This window comes from Triticum aestivum, chromosome 3A, assembly GCF_018294505.1.
Source record: "Triticum aestivum cultivar Chinese Spring chromosome 3A, IWGSC CS RefSeq v2.1, whole genome shotgun sequence".
Lineage (NCBI taxonomy): Eukaryota > Viridiplantae > Streptophyta > Magnoliopsida > Poales > Poaceae > Triticum > Triticum aestivum.
In genome coordinates, this window is record NC_057800.1 from 72777211 (window position 1) to 72784246 (window position 7036).

A 7036-nucleotide genomic window follows, 5' to 3' on the forward strand; every position below is an offset into this window, starting at 1 on the left:
ATCACATCATTAGGAGAATGATGTGATGGACAAGACCCAATCCTAAGCATAGCACAAGATCGCGTAGTTCGTTCGCTAGAGCTTTTCTAATGTCAAGAATCATTTCCTTAGACCATGAGATTGTGCAACTCCCGGATATCGTAGGAGTGCTTTGGGTGTATCAAACGTCACAACGTAACTGGGTGACTATAAAGGTGCACTACAGGTATCTCCGAAAGTGTCTGTTGGGTTGGCACGAATCGAGACCGGGATTTGTCACTCCGTGTGACAAAGAGGTATCTCTGGGCCCACTCGGTAATGCATCATCATAATGAGCTCAATATGACTAAGGAGTTAGCCACATGATCATGCGTTACGGAACGAGTAAAGATACTTTCCGGTAACAAGATTGAACGAGGTATGGGGATACCGATGATCGAATCTCGGGCAAGTAACATACCGATGGACAAAGAGGATTGTATACGGGATTGATTGAATCCCCGACATCGTGGTTCATCCGATGAGATCATTGTGGAACATGTGGGAGCCAACATGGGTATCCAGATCCCGTTGTTGGTTATTGGTCAAAGAGGTGTCTCGGTCATGTCTGCATGGTTCCCGAACCCATAGGGTCTACACACTTAAGGTTCGGTGACACTAGAGTTGTTATGGGAAATAGTATGTGGTTACTGAAGGTTATTCGGAGTCCCGGATGAGATCCCGGATGTGACGAGGAACACTGGAATGGTCCGGAGGTGAAGATCAATATTTTGGACGAAGGGTATTGGAGTCCAGAATTGTTCTGGGAGTACCGGGTGACAACCAGCGTGACCAAAAGGAGTTTCGGAGGTCCTAGCAAGCGTTGGGGGGCCTTATGGGCCAAGGGGAGGGGCACACCAGCCCGCTAAGGGGCTATGCGCCCCTCCCACCCCATCTCACATAACCTGGAGAGGTGGGGGCGCATCCCCTAGGGCAACTGCCCCTCCCAGCTTGGGGGGCAAGTTTCCTAGGGGTGGGGGCGCCCAAACCCATCTAGGGTTTCCCCTGTGGCCGCCGCCCCTCCCCTAGGGAAACCCTAGGGCGCCTCCTCCTCCCCCATTCCCCCTCTATATAATGAGGGAGAGAGAGGGCAGCCGCACCCCTTCCCTGGCGCAGCCCCTCCCTCCTCCAACACCTCCTCCTCCTCCGTAGTTCTTGGCGAAGCCCTGCTGGAGAACCACAAGCTCCACCACCATGTCGTCATGCTGCCGGAGCTCTCCCTTAACTTCTCCTCTCCCCTTGCTGGATCAACAAGGAGGAGACATCCCCGGGCTGCACATGTGTTGAACGTGGAGGCGGCGTCCGTTCGGCGCTTGGATCGGATCTTCTGTGATTTGAATCGCAGCGAGTACGACTCCATCAACCGCGTTCTTGTAACGCTTCCGCTTAGCGATCTTCAAGGGTATGAAGATGCACTCCCTCTCTCTCGTTGCTAGTATCTCCTAGATTGATCTTGGTGACACGTAGGAAAATTTTGAATTATTACTATGTTCCCCAACAGTCGAGTGGATTGCACTCCTTGGTGAACTCAGTCGGTTTCTTTTGTTGTATGTTGAATGTCTTTGACTCTAGGGAAGTGTCCTTGGGTAAGGCATCTAGGTCAGGCTATGACCCTACCCTAGGTACATGTCATCGTCATTAGCGGTCCGAGTGAAGAAAGAGCTGAAGTTGATTCTGACTCGATTCCCTACTTCGGATGTATTTCATCTGAGTCTGTGAATCATGTTGGAGCTTCGATCTTATTTCAGTTGCCTCGATCGATTTAGAGGTCGTCGAGTGAACTAAACTGATAAAGTTTGAGTGTTGATATGGTACGAAATCTTCAGCGCGATTGGTTCCCCTGCGGTCCCCGGATCTCACGGGATTCGAAATTTCAGGGAAGCGCACGGGATGGAGCGCGCCGCAGTAAATAGAGTGGATAGATGAGGGCACCTCGATCTTCGTGCCACCTTTTCCGCCACGTATTGGGCGAGCGCCTATCGCGGGATATGATTGGATCGCTTGGGCCCACTCGTTAGCCACTTGGAAGTGGGCTCATAAATAGCGCTTGGGCCGATGCAAAGCATAGTGCATCTCCATCCTCCCCTTCTTTCCCTGCTTCTCCACCGTGCTCTCCGCCACCTTTGTCGTCTCCGTTCGCCCACGAGCACTCCGTCACCATGAGCAAGGACAAGACAGCAGTTCTGGAGCGCAAGAAGGCGGTGGCAGTGAAAGTCAAGAAGACGAGTCGGGGGTCCTTGTCAAGGTCCGGTTTGCCACCTGGTTGGATCCAGGGGGACCAGATTCGATCCACGATCTAGAAGGAAGAGTTGGAGGATCTGGCCAGTGGAGGCTTTATTGCCCACGGGTCTTGGAGGTTACCGGGGAATGAAACCGAGCCTCAGCCGTAGGAGGGTGAGTGCGTCCTCCTTGCCACTCATGTCGACCACGGTTTCAGTCTGCCTCCACATCCTTTTTTCGGGGTTTCTTGAACTTTTTTGGTGCTCAACTTCATCACTTATCCCCCAACACAGTCACATACCTCGCTGCATACATCTCTCTGTGCGAAAACTTCTTGGGTTGTCGACCACATTGGGGCTTATTCAAGCACATTTTTACTTGCCGCTCTCAGACTGTGAAGAAGGCAAATCCGAATGACGAAAAGACGCACATGATCCAAATGTGTGGGGGCTTAGGAATTCAGACGAGGGGTAGTAGTACTTTTCCAGCTATGACTCTTCCCGATTCAGTTAGGGGGTGGCAGTCGACCTGGTTCTGTTGCCAAGACGTTATGACTCCTGGTCAGTCGACCGGTCTTCCCCCCTTCACCATGCATCGAGTCAGCCAACCCTCTTTGCTGATCGTGACTCCAGTAGAGAAGGGAGAGGTGTCTATGCTAGTCGATCGGGTAGTCCAACTGGTCCGTGATGGCATGAATTTGTTGGAAGTGTTTCTCAGCAGACGCATCCAACCTGTTCAATCTCTCGATCATCCGATGTGGATGTACTTAGGCCCTAACGACACCTCTCAGGTAGAACCAGAGGAATTCGCCAAGGAGGCGGTGGAGCAGTGGCTGTGGAGCATCACTGGAAACAAGGACAACCCCAGGGGGTCTAGGAGGGTTGCATCATTCGACGCTGAAAATGAGCCAGACAAGGTCTGACCTTTGTTTACGAGTGTATTTTTATTCTAATTCTTGACTGTCCTTGAATCTGATTGACACCTATTTAATTTCTTGCTTTGCAGATTTATACTGAGGTGTACTCGATGCCGAACAGGGAGCAAGTCCAGGAGGGAACAGAGAGCACATATGAGAGAGGCGATTGGCAATCCCCCGACGACCATGAAGATGACAGTGACGACTCAGGCAGTGGTGAGGAAGTCGACTCCCCACCTCGCTCAGAACATCGATCCAAACAATCTCAAGACCCTGCGGGCAGGCAAGGCAAGGCAGGTCCTCCAAGCGCACAAGTGCAGAAACGCATTCGGACCTCGTCTCCGGAGCCAATTGAAAAGGCCGCCAAGCAGCTCAAGACTGTCCCTTCAAAGCCTCGGAAGACCTTGCCCAAGATCAAGGTGGATGTTCCCGTCGCTTCTGCATAAGTATTTTGCTTCTCTTATTCACCTTTAATACCCTCGTCGACTCATCCGTTGCCTGATCGAGTGAGTTTTGGGAATTTCTAGTGCGGCCACTTCTGGGACGTCTATGGACATTGACAAGGAGCAGGATGATGAGGAGACTGCAGATGCGGCCACCTCCAAAGCGGGTACAACTTCTACGATCTTGCTTTCATTTTGTCGATTGCATTGTCAGTCGACCGAACTCTTACAGTCGAGTCATTTGCAGCACCATCGAATGTCATTGAACTTCCAAACAATGACGAAGATGTGCCTCAGAAGACCACAGGAAGAAAAGGCAGGACTTCAAGCAGGAGGGTGCTTGCCAGCAAGGTGCCTCAGTCGACATCAGCGCCAGAACAAGTGACTCAGCAATCCGGAGATCGAACTCGAGCTTTCATTTCTTTTGCCCACCGTGTGTCGACTGATCGGCCTTCAGTGTCGACCGCCCAAGTCCTTGCCCCATCCATACAACTCCATGCCTCAGATCCTCTGGATGACTTGACTATTCCTCCATCTCCGCTCTTCATTACCCATCATGTCCCAGAGGACCAGGTAAGGAAGCTATACGCCAAGCAGGCCTTATGATGGAGCACATGAAGAAGGTGCATGAGGCCAGCCTGGCTGCTTATGATGCTAGCTCAGCTCTCGAGACCAACGTCCAGGTTAGTTGATTTCCGACTGGTCTTTAACTTGACCCTTGCTTTGCTGCACTTGAAAATTGCTGCTTTATTATTCGTAAGATGTGTGTGGATGAGCGTTTTGAAACCTCTAATGTGCATCTATCATGTGTCTGCACTTTACACCCGTTCACCAACTGGGTATTTTAGCTTTTGCTGAATAGTCCTTCCACTTGAGCCGACCAGGTCGCGTCGAGTGTATCCTTGAAATAGTGGGGGCACGCAGAGTGCACCCACTGGGTGAAGTCCCTGAGGCCGCCGTCGAATGCTTAATTCGGCGGGGTTCTTTGTCAAATGTCGCTTTACAGTTCTTCTACTCGGCCAGACAGGTCGTGCCGAGTGGGATCCAAACCAGTGAGGGCACGTTGAGTGCACCCATTGGGTGTAGTCCCCGAGACCACGGTCGACTGTAGGCAGTCGGCAGTGGTCTCAGAATAAGTGTTATCGTTTTTTACTAGACGGACCATGTCAAGTGGAAAGTCGAACCAGTGGGGGCACGCCAAGTGCACCCACTGGGTGTAGTCCCTGAGACTACTGTTGAATGTTTGATTCGGCAGTAGTCTTAGAACTCTTTTTGCTGTTACGACTTGAACTTGTATTTTATCGCTCCGAAGCAATCAATCTTTGTTCCTGTCGACTAACTGTCCGCTGACTGCAGAAATTTTGTGAGCTCGGGGCCCAGTTCGCTGACTTGGAGAAGAAGCAGATTCAGCTCAGCCTTGATCTGGAACTGGCTAAGGAGAACCTGAATAAGGCCCAAGACTAAGCAGCCATCATGAGAGGTAACAACTCTGTCGACTGTTAACCTTGTCATCCTTTCTTTTCAATCCTTAAAACGAGTGACTCCACTCGAACAGATGTGCATAGTGAAAATCGGCAACTCCAAGCTCGTCTGAAGAATGTTATTTCTTTAGACAAAATGAAGTAGGCTCTGGAGAAGAAGGACCTCGACCTTGCTGCAGCGCAGAAGATGACGCAGGAGAAAACTGAACTTGCTGACAAGAAGCTAGCTTCAGTCAGCAAGTTGGAAGAAGAAAACGCCAAGTTGAAGACTGCCATTAACGAGGCCAACAAAGAAGTTGTGCAGATGAAGAAGGACATGATAGCCCTGTCTGACAAGGTCGGAGATCTCACTCAGAAGAGGGACGAGCTGGAGGCTTATCTGGGAGGACTCGCCAAGAAGATGTTCCTGATGCTTGAAGGTACTTTCCTTTGTCCGAGTGATTAACAACTGTCGACTCCCTATACAACTGTTGACTCGCCATTTTTCCGTGTGTGCAGAATTATGTCAAAACTTCGAGGAAGAGACTGGGCGGATTGAGACGGATCTGGACCCCATTAACTCCCCCGTCAAAGATGAAGCTCGATGAATGTGCTGCGACTAGAATCTCGCCTTGCCAGCGTCATGAACTAGCTTGCTCGACTGAAGGTGGCGGTATCACGGATTAACACAAAGCTCTGGCCAGGAGTGACATTCTAGAATGACCTCGAGTCTTTGATGACTCGGCTCAATGAAATCCCTGGTCGAGTGCAGGCGTGGAAGAAGTCCTCAGCTCGCTGCGGCGCCAACATGGCTCTGTCTATAGTTCGTGTCCATTGCAAAGAAGTTTAGAGAGGAGAAGCTGGCTGCACCCAAGGTCGCCAATACCAAGAAGCTTCAATTCCAGTCCTTCATGGAGACCTTCATCGACGTTGCCACTCGTATTGCTGATGGAATCAACCTGGATGAGTTTGTCGAGCCAGCTAGCCCTCCTCCTGCCGAGTGAACAAACTTTAAGCCTCACTTTAAGTTGCCTCGGAATGCCGAGTGATTTTGTAACCTTAAACTCCTTCGGGCCTGACGCCCGAGTACTTCCGTTCGTGGTTCTGAACCTTGCTGGATTTATCCGAACTTGGTTTTTCTTTGAATATGGTTGTTCTGTCTTTACCACTTTCAGATCTCTTAACTCCGAGTGAAGCTTGATTCTTCACTCGAAATAGTCATCGTACTTGTGATGCAGCTCCGACGAGAGAGGGCCGCGAACATGAGCACCAGGGGCCGCACACGACCTACTCCTCCTCGTCCTTGTGGATCGGGATGGAGCAGACGTCGTATTTGTGGCGTAGCTCCAACAAGAGGGCCACGGACACGAGCGCTAGGTGTTGCACATGACCTGCACCTCATCATCCTTGTGGATCGGGATGGAGCGGACGTTGTAGTTGTGACGTAGCTCCAACAAGAGGGCCGCGGACACTAGCGCTAGGTATTGCATATGACCTGCACCTCATCGTCCTTGCGGATCGGGATGGAGCGGACGTTGTACTTGTGAGGCACCTCCGAGTATTTTGGTAACTTAGGCGAATCGGATTCGCGGCTAAGTTCCCGAGTGGGAGGATTGCTCTCCACTCAGAGTGTTTCATAACTTAGGCGAGTACGAGATCGCAGCTAAGCCCTTGAGTGGGAGGATTGCTCTCCACTCAGAGTGGTTTTTTAACTTAGGCGAGTACGGGGTCGCAGCTAAGCCCCCGAGTGGGAGGATTGCTCTCCACCCGGAGTGGTTTTTTAACTTAGGCGAATCAGGTTCGCGGCTAAGCCCCCAAGGGAGAGGACTGCTCTCCACTCGGAGTGTTTTTGAAACTTAGGCAAGTACGGGGTCGCAGCTAAGCCCCCGAGTGGGAGGTTTGCTCTCCACTCGGAGTGGTTTTTTAACTTAGGCGAGTACGGGGTCGCGACTAAGCCCTCGAGTGAGAGGGTTGCTCTT